The 17,536-nt window shown below is 35.4% G+C and overlaps 1 protein-coding gene across 7 annotated transcripts in view; it reads right to left on the bottom strand.

Moving 5' to 3' along the window:
• LOC107587145 (neuronal cell adhesion molecule-like) overlaps window positions 1-12,894 on the bottom strand; it is a 52,380-nt gene extending 39,486 nt beyond the window's left edge. For 5 of the 7 annotated variants that reach the window (XM_016274803.1, XM_016274806.1, XM_016274808.1 and 2 more), the window contains exon 1: window positions 12,764-12,894. The gene's annotated coding sequence lies outside the window, so the exon portion shown is untranslated. The remainder of the gene's footprint in view (window positions 1-12,763) is intronic. The other 2 variants (XM_016274810.1, XM_016274809.1) reach the window with 1 other exon arrangement.
• Between the last annotated feature and the right edge of the window lie 4,642 nt (window positions 12,895-17,536).

Below are 17,536 nucleotides of genomic sequence, written 5' to 3'. Positions count from 1 at the left end.
TATATATGTATATGTGTGTGTGTGTGTGTGTGCTCTTTAACAATTTAATTTAGTTTATATACACACACACACACACACAAAACAAAACAATTATATTTTAACACTTTTTTATAATTTATTTATCTTCTTAATCAATTTTACTTTCATATATTATATATTTTTTATAAATTAATATTTAAATGAAATAGTATAGAAATGGCATAATGGCTGAATTTTTTTCAATCCAGATTTCCTGTGTTTTAACTGCTTTTTCAGGCACACTGTGTATGAAACCTCTCACAACTCATTTTACCCGCTGATGACTTATGTGCCTTCCATTTTATTGATCCGCCTGTTTATATAAAGGCCACAGTTCTCAAAAACAGTCAATAAAACAGCATTCAGCACTCTCCGATAAGGTCAGCATATATTGGCCATATTTTCCGCACAAAGCGCTCATTACCACGCTGATTCCTATTCGTTCTGTAATCAATATTACTCTAGGGTTTATAAAACACACAGTGAACAACAACGGCAGAAATCAACTCTTATCTCAGAACGGCCACATAACTCAGTTTCTCTTTCAAGCTCCCGATCACACAACATCATTACTATGGAGACTCAACCAGGCAACAAGGCAACTAGGCCTGGCGATGGTGGGGTCACCCCGGCGACCCCGACCCACCAGATATTAAGCCGGCACTCCGGAGAGAAACTAATCTTGTGTAACATACAATGAGCGAGCACGGAAACAACAAACCAAAGCAAAGACGCAGACACAGAGGGAGAGTCGGCCGAGAGAAAGCTAATGAGAAACGTATTCTTCAAAAGAAAACACGACAAGCTGGTGGAAATAAAAAAAAGAGAGCGGGGAGAACTGGGGAACTACGGGGCCGTATTTCACTCTGAGGGGAGCTATACATCTGATGGATGAGAGAGGAGAGGAGAGGAGAGGAGAGGGAAAGGCTTCTGTGATGGCTATTATTAGAGGGAACAGATTTCTCCTTAAGCCAGTAACTCAGCTGACTGAGAAATCTTCTCAGAGCGACTCCCTGAGGCCCGTGAATCACACCGGACACACTCGCCCAGCGCACAGCCGACTGAACAGTAGCAAAGTCAAGAAAAGATGTCAGCTGAGAGAGAAATTTGAACATATCTCTATTCAGTGAGCATCCAATGTCACATTTTTGTTTTTATTATTGTTTTTACTTTTTTTTATTAAAGTAGATATTATTACATGGCTTCCAGGAAAAGTTTATATTTGATTGCTGTCCCTTTCAGAACACATAATACAATAAATTTATATAAATAAATTATTTTATTTTATTATAAAAAACAACAACTAAAGTTTATATTTGAGTTCAAGGTACTTAAAATAGCATAAAACAACAAAAAGATGTTTGTTTTTTAATAAAATAACCACTAAAGTTCATATTTGTTCACTGCCTCTTTAAGAATACTTATATACACAATATAAATTGTTTTATTTTGTTAAAAATATAAAATAAACACTAAAGTAAATACCCTTTCAGAACACAACAATTATAATAAAATAAGACACAAAAACGATTTTATTTTATTAATAAAATTAAATTAACCAGTAATGTTTATATTTGACTGCTGGACAGGCTCTTTCAGGGTGCTTTCACACTTGGTTCGATTGCTTGGTCCGAACCCGAGTTCGATTGCTCCCCCCTCCCCTGCCCCCCGCTGGACTGTGTTCACATTATATTATTTGGGTCCGAACCGCGGTTCATTTGCGTCATCAAGCCAGCAGCTGTTTACCCCGTTGCAATGTCAACAATTCTGTGTTTTTCTGTCAATATGGGGTGCTGTGTGTACATTAATGAGGAAAAAAACTTAACTTGAATGATTTTAGCAAATGGCTGCAATATTGTTAAGAGTGAAAATTTTAAGGGGGTCTGAATACTTTCCGTACCCACTGTATATTAAATACATTTATATATAATATAAATGATATGAATATAAATATAAATACATGTAAATATTTTCAAAATATATACTGTATGTGTGTGTATTAATATATATTTATTTATATATGCATAATAAATATAAAGTACACACACATAGGCTATATTATATAAACAAAAACTATTATTTTGGATGCGATTAATTGTTGCCCAGCACAATTGTGACTTTATTTACCACAACTGCAACATTATGTATCACAATTTCTCAATGCTCTATATAATTATCAAAATGTTCATTTTCTACTTCAATTCTTATAATTCTTATAATGTTGCAATCTCTGACAACTGTGACTTCATATCTCACAAAAAAAGTATTTCTTATTTTCTTACAATCATAAATAAAATGAAATATAACTTTTTTTACTCAGAGGCCAAAACAGAATAAAAAATGAACTGATAATTAGATGTTAAAAAAATCTAAACGTAAATGCAAATGGTAACGACAGAAATACTTTAACACTTACCCTCTTTAGGGACAAATATTACATCAAACCACTGCTTCACCATATTCCAACAAAACATGGAAACTTGTGTTATTAAAAAAAGAAAGAAAATAAAGCACAAAAGCTAAATAAACAAATAGTCGAGTGTTGACTTTTGCTCTGATGGTCTAGAGCCCTTGAAGGTCATATGCATAACAGATTACAGGCTTGGCATGTGGCAAGTAAGAAGTGAAGTACTATTCAAACTGAGACCAAACCAAGTCAAAGACTCAATTTAGCAACTTCAGGGCTTTAGGATGTAAACTAGCTGCCTGCATAGCACATATTATACCTAACTAATGAATTAAAAACAATATGTAGCTGCCAGACTAAATTTGTAGACTAAACTGTAATAAATTATTCAGTGTTTATGCCACTGGCATTGAACTGCCATATTATCATCCAGGGTCACCTACATGGCCAGAGGTCTCATTCTACCTCTTTTTTTTATCACTGTCTCTCCACTTAACATATAATTTCATAATCTGAGCTCAGTGGAAAATACACCCCCAACGATGAATCAGCCCCCTGGCAAACCACAGAACTGGCTCTATATATGAACAGACTAACTACTTGAATGTAAATGAAATGAACATTTTTTATGTTTATCTGCTTACCCCCAGGGCATCCAAGATGTAGGTGACTTTGTTTATTAAGTAGAACACAAACGAAGATTTTTAATACAAACCGTCAGTCAGTCTTATAATGTAAGTGGATGGGAATCACGGCTTTGAGAGTAAAAAATAAACATACACAAACAAAACCAAATTAAACCCTGCGGCTCGTGATGATACATTGATGTGTAAAGACACAAAACGATCGGTCTGTGCAAGAAACTGAACAGTATTTCTAGAACAGGAATTTGTTTTTTTTTTTGTTTTTTTTTTTATAAATGTCCATGTGTGTATGTATATATATCTTTCTAGAACAGTATCCCTCCACCTATCTCTCAAATGGACCATTGACACTTCTAATTGAGATTGTAGATAGAGTGCCAATGGTCCATTTGAGAGATAGGTGGCAGTAATGGATTTATAAGTCTGCAATCTGCCGTAAAGCAAGAAGAAGAAGACGCCTCACCCGCCTGCTGTTGAGAACGCGCTCAGGAGGACGCGCTGCCGCTCAGGACAGTTCGGACATTGCGTGAATCAGAGGTAAAAACCGATATAAATACTGTTCAGTTTCTAGCACAGACCGATCGTTTTGTGTCTTTGCACATCAATGTATCATCACGAGCCGCAGGGTTTAATTTGGTTTTGTTCGTGTATGTTTTATTTTTTTCTCTCAAAGCCGTGATTCCCATTCACCTCCATTTTAAGACTGACAGACTGCAACGGTTTGTGTTAAAAATCTTCGTTTGTGTTCTACTGAAGAAACAAAGTCACCTACATCTTGGATGCCCTGGGAGTAAGCAGATAAACATAATATTTTCATTTTTGGGTGAACTATCCCTTTAACATGAAGCAGCATTCACAATATATTATTTGTAATCCCAGCAAAATATTTAATGAGCAAAAAAAAGAAAAAATGATTTACTTGATTTAATCCATTGGAAATGTAATGGATCATGAAAAGTGTAAATTCTGTTTTGCTGATATGGCTATTTAACCCATATTAAAATTACTGTATTAAATAAATGGAAAATCTTTAGAAAGACTGCATTAACAATGACTAAAGAGCTATTTGATTAATATTTTAAAAAATGTTTACATGGTAAGGACGTGAATCCTTTGCTATAGGGGTGTTATAAAGCCCTGTACTTTGCTATACTGATTTGTGATGCTCAAATCTGAGCACTGAGATCAAATCTATTTCTGAGGTCAATCTGAATAGTGCCGATCTACCGCCTATGACACAACCACGCAATGTTACTAAATCAATCCCTAAATCCCAACCCTAGGTTGCATAAAAGGTCTTGTATAAAAGCACAATGCATTAAGTTACCAAATAAAGACATAAAACATTTTGTAAGGATTCGTAAGCAACAAGTGCACAAGTTGAAACAAACTTGAAAATAACTTAACTACTGGTTGGTTTTTTTTATGTCAGAGATAACAATTTTAGGACGTTTCAAGCTATTTTCCTCAGAGCCTGCATAAACGCGACCGCTCACTCCGCCATCTTGGAATCTCCTCCATTTCTAGAACAGTATCCCTCCACCTATCTCTCAAATGGACCATTGACACTTCTAATTGAGATTGTAGATAGAGTGCCAATGGTCCATTTGAGAGATAGGTGGCAGTAATGGATTTATAAGTCTGCAATCTGCCGTAAAGCAAGAAGAAGAAGACGCCTCACCCGCCTGCTGTTGAGAACGCGCTCAGGAGGACGCGCTGCCGCTCAGGACAGTTCGGACATTGCGTGAATCAGAGGTAAAAACCGATATAAATACTGTTCAGTTTCTAGCACAGACCGATCGTTTTGTGTCTTTGCACATCAATGTATCATCACGAGCCGCAGGGTTTAATTTGGTTTTGTTCGTGTATGTTTTATTTTTTTCTCTCAAAGCCGTGATTCCCATTCACCTCCATTTTAAGACTGACAGACTGCAACGGTTTGTGTTAAAAATCTTCGTTTGTGTTCTACTGAAGAAACAAAGTCACCTACATCTTGGATGCCCTGGGAGTAAGCAGATAAACATAATATTTTCATTTTTGGGTGAACTATCCCTTTAACATGAAGCAGCATTCACAATATATTATTTGTAATCCCAGCAAAATATTTAATGAGCAAAAAAAAGAAAAAATGATTTACTTGATTTAATCCATTGGAAATGTAATGGATCATGAAAAGTGTAAATTCTGTTTTGCTGATATGGCTATTTAACCCATATTAAAATTACTGTATTAAATAAATGGAAAATCTTTAGAAAGACTGCATTAACAATGACTAAAGAGCTATTTGATTAATATTTTAAAAAATGTTTACATGGTAAGGACGTGAATCCTTTGCTATAGGGGTGTTATAAAGCCCTGTACTTTGCTATACTGATTTGTGATGCTCAAATCTGAGCACTGAGATCAAATCTATTTCTGAGGTCAATCTGAATAGTGCCGATCTACCGCCTATGACACAACCACGCAATGTTACTAAATCAATCCCTAAATCCCAACCCTAGGTTGCATAAAAGGTCTTGTATAAAAGCACAATGCATTAAGTTACCAAATAAAGACATAAAACATTTTGTAAGGATTCGTAAACATTTGCATGCTTCACAAGATCCTCAAAAACATATTTTAACCCTATTACCCATATTGTCATGACAAAAACAAGACAAAGAGTTTTGCTACAGTCTGGAGTCAAGTGAAAAAGTTAGTCATACTGTACGTAGGAGGGCCCACATGCCTGAATGTTTTCAATATTTATACCTCATAAATCATATGTCAGGAGTGACACTGTTATTCAATATAACTGTACTGCATTGATCACCCACACAGTGGTGAGTTTGGTCAATTCAAGTCTCTCTTTCTCTCAGCAAGTCTCCAGTCTTTCACCGCTCTATTCAGTCGTCCATTCTGTTCATCACAGTCAGACTGAACACCGCCAGACCCTGCCAATCTGGATTCAGAGGGAGCTCATAAAACACAATGTGTGCACAGAACTGTCATTAGCCTATTTATAGACTATAAAGTGGTTTTCATTTGGGGATATAAAATAAAAAGCAGTTTAGTTTATAAAAAATTTTAAAACCAGTGTTTCTCAACTTTTTTGAATTCACAGTCCCATTAATAAGGCTTTATTAGCCCTTTATCATGAGATTATTGTCATTAATATTATTTAAATATGTATATGTAATTAATTATTTAAATATTAACAGCTTATTACTTTACTTTACCCTGGATGGAAATGTTACTAAACTTGAACAATGTAAAAGTCTGATGTGTTTCTGATGTGTTTTTATTTCTATTGTTATCATTGTACTTATTTTTTCCTTTTAACTCTGTATCCTTTTCTGTGTAAAGCGCTTTCAGAAGTAACTTTTAAAGTCGCTATATAAAATAAAGTTTTTTATTATTATTATTATAGTCGTACTGTACATTGTGTTTCATCTTCAGAAGTAAAGATAAAAAGGCACATGACTCTAGTAGCATATTTTTAGAAATCTGTGCTAAAAAATGTTGGGCTTTCCCTAAACTGATATCATTTTAAAGAGGAAGAGAGAGACAGAGGTCAAAAGGGGAAAAAAGATCAGTTTAAGGTGTCTTTATCAGTTTCGCAGGTAGTGAATGTGAATGAGGACAGACAGATTAAAATCAGTGAGAGTGATTTAAGAGTTATTTAAGAAAGAAAAAAATATTTTCATGCCATAAAGATCTGCATTATTACAGACAAATCTGCATACTGGCTCACATGAGCAGACATAATTCAGAATCTATTCATATCTGATACTAAATCCTTAAAAAACAACAAAAAAAACAGACTGTATATCTGACAATATCTGACACATGATGCCAGTAATTTACACTACTTTGTGATTGTTGGTGGTTTGGTTTTCTGCAAAGAAAGTGGGGCAAAACTGGTAGATACAAAAGAAAATATTTTAAAGGCTTGTTTTTATAAGATACAAATCATTCTTTCACTCATTCAGATTTCAAACCTGGTACTGCATCACTGAAAAAAGCCCAATTTAATCTAACCATTTCCAGAACTGCTAATATCAGTGCATTACATAACTCACAGGAAATAATCTACTCTTTTATTTGATATAACTCATGGTGAATGACTTTTCACAGTTGACAAGGGACTCTGATGTGAAGCTCAAAGCATCATTAAAGTCTACAGAAGTCTGTCTGGAGTGAGTCTCGGGCGTACAGGGGAGTTTGAGGTCTTTAAAGCAGGAAGTTGGATTACTTTAGGCCTCCATTGTGATTCACAGACATGCTATAGACAGAAACCAGCTGCCAAGGCTTTTGGAGAACTTTTAAAGGCAAAACCATGCGTGTGACTCACATTAGATCAACATTAAACCCTCATCAAAGCACACAGGAGTGTTTGGAGTGTGATTGGAACAAGGGAGGATACAGGGTTCACGAAAGAGGCCAGGAGGACAAGAACAGAAACTTGTCCCGCAGGAGCGAAATTTCACAGGGCTTGTGGGCGCCATGACCTCCGAGTTATTTACACCGAGTCATAAAGTCAACACACATCTCTCTAAAGCAGCAAGCAGGCCACAGACCACAGCTCTCAAATACCCATAAATCAGCAGGGTTAAAGCACAATGATTCTACGCCAATTTAAATATTTCACATTTCTCCGTGGTTAGGTTGGTCGGACGTTAGACATTTTGCAACTAAACGCACGTTCTTGAGATGACGCTGATATGTTGATGCAAAACACAAAGAAGCAGTGTTTGAAAAGGTTTGTTACCTCCTACTTAAGTTGATAATATGACAACTACAACTTCAAAATATTTACACTTTATAGTTACATGTATATTATTAGTTACATTATATATATATATATACACACTACCGGTAAAAAATGTGGAATAATTAAGATTTGTTTACCTAATATTTTTACCGAGGCTGCATTTATTTGAATAAAAATACAGCAAAAAGAGTAAAATTGTGAAATATGTTTTGTATTTTAATATACATTAAAATGTAATTTATTCCTGTGATAGCAAAACTGAATTTTCAGCAGCTATTAATTAAGTTTTCAGTGTCGTATGATCTTTTAGAAATCATTTTAATATGCTAAAATTACGTTTTAATAAAAATATTATTCTGAAATTATTTTTATTAAACAGTTAAAAAAATAAATATATGAAAAATGAATCTATAAACATATACTGAAGATGATAATATGACAACTGGAGGATAGAAAAACATACTTCAAAAGTTTTTTTATGAAAAACATTTTTTTTTTGTATCAGTAGGTCTATGCAAATTCTCACTCCTAATGATTACTATAAAACCAAATAATTACATCTGCCTTGAACTGTTATGAAGAATGATATTAATGAGACATATATAATTTAACTGCCAACCTGTACAGACCACTGAGACCCATGGGAAAGTAAAAAGAGGTGATCATAAAAGATCATTTTCTTCTTTAGAACGAGTGAGAGTCAGTGCACATGGATTGAAACCCCAGTATATAAAATACACTTCATGAAAACCACCACAGGACTAAAATGACCCACAATTCAATCGTTTTTTCCAATAACCCTGTTATGTAAGGAGACACTCTCTTGGTGCAAAAGAGGACAGGGCACTAACCTCATCCAGAAAAAATGGTCAGCTTCTGCTTTCAATCACTAAATTAGCAGAAGACAGGGCTTCCATCCATAGCCAGGCAAAGAGAATAGTGCCTCATCCAATCACTGGACTGAAAGAGCAGTGCATTGTGGGGCAGAGAGCACATTAGTTCTCATGATATAAGTGGGGCAATTGTTACTCAACTTGTCGGGGGCACTGTTGCCCAATTCATCTGGTCACAATTTTCTAGCAATTCATAAATTTAAAGCATAATTTCTAAGCAGATATGACTTTTTTACCCAATAATGCACTTGGGCTGAACTCCTCCATATCGGTTTCCATAATGGTTAAACATAAAAGATAACATTCCTTTCCCATAAACAGTCCTACACTTGAACTCTTTATACCTCAAAAGCAGCACATTTCCTCCTCTGCAAGGGCTTTTATTTGTGGTTAGTGCTGAAGACCGAGGATTGAAAGAGGACAAACAATCTAAAACAAAGTTCATGAGATGAGACAACAGTTGAAACTGAACAAAAGATGTATTATCTTAAAGGGTTAGTTCACCCAAACATTTAAATTGGCTTGGGTTTTACTCTCCCTCAAGTCATCCTAGGTGTATATGGCTTTCTTCTTTCAGACGAATCCAGTCGGAGTTATATAAAAAAATTGTCCATTGCTGTCAGTGGGTGTTGCAGTTGAACAGTCCACAAGTCGTCAAATAAAGCACGTGCATTCATAATAAAACCATTTTTAATATAACTCCAACTGGATTCGTCTGAAAGAAGAAAGTCATATACACCTAGAATGACTTGAGGGTGAGTAAAACACAAGCCAATTTCCATTTTTGGGTGAACTAACCCTTTAAACTTATTAGAGGAATAAAACATAGTACTGCCTACATATACAGAAACACAGGCCAAATGTAAACATTTATCCAATGCAATTTGCAGTCCTGCATTTTTCTCAGCTTGTACGTCATAAATCAAGCCAGACAGATGGAGCTGAAAAAGCTTATATTTTAATCAGCACAACATACAGTACTCTATATAGAAGGCAAACGCATGCCACTTATTTCTTGAAGTTTTCATCGCCCGAATTACCGTACTTTATAATGTAATTCAATTAGAACCATGCAGTTTGTGCATCGACTAAAATGGTACACATTTATCATACAGCACATGAAATAAATCACTTCTACTAAGAGAAACGAGTCACTATATAAGCAGTCATTCATGTAATATTGCTGATCACAGCTTTTTTAGCCAAACCAACAACTCTGAAGGAGCAAAATCAGTTACGGCTAGGCAAAAAATCAAATGCGATTTTCATGCGAATCAAGCTACACAAAATCGTGTTCAAAATCGGCCTGCAATTTTGAACGCGATTTTGTGTAGCTTGTCAGTGAACTACGGCTCTGTGTAGTAAATGCCGCTCCATCTGAAAGCACGTGCTGGAGATTTACTACTAATCACCAGAAGCGGCTTTACGAGATGCGCATGAAAATTGCATTCGATTTTTTGCACAGCCGTAGTTACGGCCCATCAGAATCCAATAATTATGCCTTCTAGAGAACATATTTAATAAATATCATTCATGCTTTGATATGGTCCCATCAATTAGTTGGCAAATGTATGCAGCCAAATCCAATAATTTCAATTTTAGTAAATAAAACAAAGATTATTGGAGTATGTTCTACAAGAAAATACTATTTCAGTCTTTCTAATCTACACTGTAAAAAAAAGAATATTGATGTACATTTTACTATCAAATTAAATTTTAAGTTTCTCTACTTCAAATATTTACTTAACAATCTACTTTAAAATATTTTAAGATCAATTTTGTTACTTGTAATTTATTTTAATTGTTTGTGAAATTCACTAGCATTTTCTGAGTGACAGTGTTATTTAAAAAATGCACATTTAAATCAGTGTTTATTGTCATTTCTTTGTAATTATCTGTCAAATCTACAAGCAATCTTTGACTGAAAATTGTTTCAAAGTCAATCCTACCAATATTTGCCCGCAAAATTGAGCCAAATTTCACTCATCTGACCACACCTTAATAACACAATCCACCAGCTGATTGGTTGAAAGAGAGAGGCACAATCACATGACGCCGTGAACATCTATGGTTCATCTTCAGACATGTTTGACCTTAATCTCCACTAATCGTTTATCAACCCACGACAAGAGAAAATAGCTCAAAGTCAGCTTATTCTTTTTGGTGAATAACAAGCATGTTAAGACAAAGCAACAGAGACATTTCATACAATCCGTAATCCCAATGATATGCTATATCATCATGCAGGATTGATATGAAAGGTAAAAACAGAACACCTGTTGCATTTACCCTGCTCGCTATAAAATGGGTAGGTTTAGGTTTGGGGGTAGGTTAAGGGGTCTAAAAATCTAAATTGCGTATTAATAAAATGATAAAAATGCATATTCGCTATAAAATGGGTAGGTTTGGGGGCAGGTTAAGGGGTCTAAAAATCGAAATCGCTTATTGATAAAATGATAAAAAATGCATTGATACGAATATCTAAATGATATAAAAGATACGTTAATATTTTTACGTTTTTTAGCTAAAAATACGTAGCGATTTGTACGTTTTAAACGTTGAAATACGTCTAAATTGTACGTTTTAGCATGATTAAAAACGTACAAAAGTGTACGTTTTGTGCTTGTAAATGTTACGTATTAATACCTACGTATAAACATGAGACCAGGCTGGTCAAGCTCAACAATTTGATTCAACCCTGTTGCCCTCGATTTTATAAGAAATATATATACACATATGTGTGTGTGGGTGTGCGTGTGTGTGTGTGTGTGTGTGTGTACACGTTTTTGTGAGAAATGAGGACATAAATTTGTATAATGACAAAGGTATGACATAGGTATTACAAGGAGAAGGTGACTTTTCAGGACATTACCCCATGTCCCCACTTTTCAAAACGCTTATAAATCACACAGAATGGAGTGTATTGAAAATCTGAAATAGCACAAAGTCTCCTGTAAGGGGTAGGTTTAGGGGTAGGGTTGGTGTAGGGCAATAGAATATACGGTCTGTACAGTATAAAAACCATTACGCCTATGGAGAGTCCCCACTTTTCACAAATGTAAACCTGTGTGTGTGTGTGTGTGTGTGTGAAATATATATGAGAAATATGCCATAAATATAAAGTTGATCATCCAACAAATGGGTCCTATTATTCAACACTTTATCATAAATTTGCCATCCTGTTACAGCCAAAGTTTGTTTATTTATGTGTTATTATAACATTATAACCTATTTTAGATGTTCATTTAATGTAAAACTGCAAAAAAAAACACAAAACAGCATTTAGACAGGTCCCAAATTTTAACAGGGTTGCAAAAGTTATGAACACCAAAGAAAAAGAACTGAAAATAGAAACGTTTAAATAATATTCAGTTGACAACAGTGAGGCTGACAATTTTCCTTTCACAATTTGTTAAAAATAAAACCTTTTAAGAGTTTAGGCCCCATTTGCACCCTATTAATGGAAAGTGCCATTACTTTATAACATTATTTTCAAAAAGAAACAAAGACCATAAAGAAAGATGGAGTAAGCTAATGAAAGCCTTGTTCCCGATGGCTTTTGTGGGGTATCCTATGACTGTAAACGGCCGTTTTTGTCTTCATGCCACGACAGCAGGTCCATCTAGTTCTCAAATGAAAATGAATAAATACCCAAATCAAATATTTACATTTCAGAAATGCGCCCTAATGAGCAAATATTGAGGATGATGCCTGAGAATGACGGGAACACCTGCTGGTGACCGAGCAAGATTTCAATTAAACAGACTTTCATGACGGGCCGTTTATCGACACGACGCACAATGAAAGCTACATTTTAAACGGCGTTCGGATTAAACGGACGTGTTGTGTGATATTTCAAAGAAACGCATCCTTTGTGAGCCCTGCCATATCGCCGTGAAAATCCGCATCATCATTGGTTGCCATGGGAGAAGCACGACTGGATGCTCCTCATTGACTCAAATACTGCGCATTCTCCTCAGCAAAAGCGCCTCGCCACAAGCACGGAGAGAATAACGCTGCATTCAAGCTAATGAAACGTGAAACTCACCGATTCCAGTGATGAATCCTCGACCTGTCCAGTTTCGTGGGACTGGTGTACGTTTAGTGTGTTGTTTGTCGGCGCGCACCGCAGCTTCTCGTCTCTTTCTCTGGCTGCTGTCAAACTCGCAGCGCCGTCGCGCGCACGCTCAGTGCAGGCGCAGCTGCAGCGACGCGACACTAGGCTAATCAGGAGCCTCAGACACACACAAACAAACACTTCTGGACTCTTATCATACAGACACAAACACACAAACAGCACTACTGGACTCTTGTCATTCAAATAACACGTTTTGTATACTTCCGACGTAAAAAGAATTATGGTTCAAAAGTTGTTTTTGTTCAATTTACTTGTTTTTGAAAGAAAGGCGTATTCTTATTTAAATGATGGATTTGAGGCTCCTCAAACTTAAAGGGATAGTTTACCCCAAAATGAAAATGTTCCGTAGGCTATGGTTTCTTTCTTCTATTCGACACTAAAGATGTTTTGAAGAACGATAGAAACCAAACTGGTAGCCATCGACTTCCATTGTATTTTCGTTTTGGGTGAACATGCCTTTTAAATTCACCCATTCATAAATTTGTGACCCTGGACTCAGTGGCGGTTCTAGGAGGTGGCCCCCCTAAATTTGGAATCATATCACACCAAACAATTTTGGGTGAAATGCTCAGTTTGTCCTGTAAACTATATATATATAAAAAAAGAAAAACATCACCAGCTGCTAAATTCAAATCTGCGTTCGCTGGCTGGCACAGAGCCAGAGACACACGCGTTTTTAAAGCGCTGCGCATTATAACCAATCACATACGATTCTGTTGAGTTTATGAATGCAAGGACCAATCAGAAGCGTTCAGATGAGTCACCGCTGAAACACGCTGTTTCGTCACCGCGCGCGCTGGCTGACTGAATTCTCTGGCTAATTCTTTTATCAGAAACAACAAAGTGAAGATGTACGAGTGTAAGTGAGATATTCATTTCACAGTGTAAACAGCTTGAGAGAATATTATGGGAGTTTTTGAGAGTGCTTGAACTCGCTTGACTGAAGTGATAATGTAAAGGTTCTTTCCTACTATCCTCATCAGCTATCCTCATCTACAGAGCTCTGAGCACCAGAACGACCAGACACAGGAACAGTTTTTTCCCTCAGGCCATCCATCTCATGAACACTTAACAATAACTGTGGAACACACACTATTTATTCACTCATACACTTATTTATCTAACACTCATACTCAGTCTACATTTCAATTTGCACATAATATACCTGTACATACAATTGTCGATTTGTATATTTTTATTCCTTAGTTACTTGTTCTATTTTTCTATTTTTTATTATCTGTGTTTTTGTTCTGTCACTGTCATTCTGTTACACTGTGGAGCTTCTGTCATGAAAACAAATTCCTCGTATGTGTAAACATACCTGGCAATAAAAACTCATTCATTCATTCATTCATTCATGATTTTTGGCATACTCGTGCTACTTAAGAGTGCTACTTAAGTTTTGTGGTCCAGGGTCACATTTGTTTTTACGAATTATTTATCAACAATTTAAACTGTGCTTACAATAAAAAATATAATAATAATTAAATATAAAAACCAACATAGTTTCCATAATATTCAATAATATAATTTAAAACATATAAAATAAAATATATTTCATTTGATAAATATCTAATAAAAAAATCTATGCTTTAATAAAAATATAAAATAATATATTCTGTGTGTATACATAATGTGATGATTACATGAAGAGTTCGTTTAAACGGATAACTCCGTTTTAAACAATTCGTTTTTTCATTGTGCATTCCAATTAATCTCAATCAAACTGCAGTTGGGTTATTTTGATTAGGTTAAAAAAATAACTAAAAAAAATACAGCTAACGAGCACAATAAAAGACAATAAAAACATGGTAACATCATAAAAAGTTATCTGTTTTTGCAAATAAAATCTTCACATATTATTACACACACATTAGAATGGCAAATGAGCACATCAGAATTATTAAAGGATTTTGTAACACTGTTTTCTTTGTAAATTCTGCTCAAATTGCAAACAGCAATGTACTACTTGATCAATTAACATTGGTCAACAGAAGCATCATTTAAAAAAAACAGTGTAAACTTTTAAATGGATACAATATCAGTAACACACACAAACAAAATGAGTTAATGTAATTATAAGCATATCATTAAAAGTAGTCATAGAAGAAAACCAATCCAACTTAAATCTACAATTTCCATTCTACACAATTATCTAAATTACTTTGCCAAAGCCATATTTAGGCATGTGTTTGTGCAGATGGGTAGCGTTGCTTTGTGATTTTTTTTTTCCTCAGTGTAGGACATCTGATTTATGGTGGTGGTTTGGCAGTGCAAGTAAAAAGTGAGCATGTTAGTCTTCCCACTGACAGCGTCATGTCTGATACCCAGCCACGTCTTCTCAAATTGTGAATAGATGTTTCCACTTACTGTGCATGAAACCGTGATTGTTCTCAAGAGTCCTGAATGTCATGGGACATCTGTACTATCAGGGAAATATAAGGACTACAAGGCACAACAGATGGAAAAAAAACATAAAAAAGAGTAGCATGTAGTGAGAATGAAAATAAAAGACATGGAAACTAAAGTCTAACCAGTTTCAAAACTTTCAAGAGTATTTTTAAACAAGAAAGTCTGCACTGATAGGCTACTTCAAGTGTACTCTCAATACAATTGTAGCTCACATCTCTCTGAGCAAATGCAGACTGGCTTTGTTTATACGTCCCACTTCCTAAATTGGTTTGCAGGCAGCTTTGGAGACATATATCATCCAGAAATAATCCATACAGTATGTATACCAGAGCCAACCGGTAGGCTGGTTGTTTGCTTATATGTTCTTTTTCCAGCGGGGGAAGTTTTCTGGGGTGTGAGTATGTTAAGCGAACAAATAAAACATGCAGCAGGTTTCATTTTTAAATATTTACTGACAATTATGCTCTCAAATGATACCCTACCTCTTTGTATAAAAAAGTTATAAATGACTAGTGCTTACAAGATATAATCCATTAGATTACATGGAGAAAATTGAAGCCAGTAACATAATCTAGGTTACTCATTTTAGGTAGTGTATTCTGACTACTTTTTAGATTACTTTTAGATTGCCTTTTTCCCCCCAAATCAGAAGCATGGATCACAAAATTATTATACTATATTGTGAATATAGTTAAAGCTAAATGGTATGACAGAGTAGGATTTTGGAAAGGAAACATTTAAAGAGAAAAAAAGAAAAATTAGGGAGAATGAATCAATAGCCTAATCATTTACTGCCATTTTATGAATATGTAATCGTGTAATCCATAAGAAGTAACTGTAATCTCATTATGAGCATTTATGTAATTGATTATGTAATCAGTTACTACCCAGCACTGTAAATTATTCATTATAATCATAAATCAGACTATTGACATCTAATTAAAGGAATGGTTAGCGTTATTTCATTTATGCATAGATAAACTCTGCACTTGGCTACTACATTATGCCAAATTAATTTCCATAACACAGATGTGAAAGTGAATGAGTGCGACTCTTTGTGCTGGAACAGCCATATTTGCTGCTTATTATTAGTCTCAGCAAATATCATAAACTTTACAGTAGAGAAGTGAAACTGTAAGGGGACGGGTGAGTGGAAGAAGCGAGGACTCAAGGTGCAGGAAGAATGGGTCTTATTAATAAAATAAAACAAAACCACAACAAAAACTACCCAGAGGGGGAAGAACAGGTAGGCAGGCCAAGAATTCGTTTTTTCATTGTGCATTCCAATTAATCTCAATCAAACTGCAGTTGGGTTATTTTGATTAGGTTAAAAAATAACTAAAAAAAATACAGCTAACGAGCACAATAAAAGACAATAAAAACATGGTAACATCATAAAAAGTTATCTGTTTTTGCAAATAAACTCTTCACATATTATTACACACACATTAGAATGGCAAATGAGCACATCAGAATTATTAAAGGATTTTGTAACACTGTTTTCTTTGTAAATTCTGCTCAAATTGCAAGTGGAAGAAGCGAGGACTCAAGGTGCAGGAAGAATGGGTCTTATTAATAAAATAAAACAAAACCACAACAAAAACTACCCAGAGGGGGAAGAACAGGTAGGCAGGCCAAGACAAGAGGAACATACACACATCCGACAATACTCTGAGACATAACATTAAACAACGAAACCGCACATGACTGCAGACACTAGGAGAATAAATAGGGAGACAAACGAGGAGGGTAACAAGGGAGACACAGGTGGAGTAACTGAAACAATAATGAGATAACAAGAAGGGCGGGGTAAGACAATACACAGGAGAGCACGCCATGAGCTCAAACAAAAACACACAGTGACATCTGGTGGCCAACTAGGGCACACCAGCAGAACTGTGACAGAAACGAGAGCTTGAAGCCCAACATTTTTAAACCTGGATCTTGTGAAGGTGAAGAAATGGTTGCTAGGGAACAGGTCTAGAATACATAGGGGACTGACATATCACACTTTATACTGTATATGAATTTACAAAGTAGACGAGTGTGACAATCCAGATGCACAAATAAGACGTAAAATACTAATTTATGCTACAGAAAATAATAATATGGGAATCATCTTAGTGACGTGCCAATTGTGTCAGAAGGCAACAGTCTGGTCTTTCATTGCCTGCCTGAGGGGATTCTGGGAGGTGGATGATGCAAGAGTCGAGTCAGACACGGTCCTATCTGCTGTTATTCGATGTTAATGGATCTATCAGTCAGTGAACT

Source organism: Sinocyclocheilus grahami, unplaced genomic scaffold, assembly GCF_001515645.1.
Source record: "Sinocyclocheilus grahami isolate Dianchi unplaced genomic scaffold, SAMN03320097.WGS_v1.1 scaffold90.1, whole genome shotgun sequence".
NCBI classification, from domain to species: domain Eukaryota; kingdom Metazoa; phylum Chordata; class Actinopteri; order Cypriniformes; family Cyprinidae; genus Sinocyclocheilus; species Sinocyclocheilus grahami.
The sequence above is the reverse complement of the archived record's forward strand: the minus strand, read 5'-3'. Positions and strand labels throughout refer to the sequence as shown.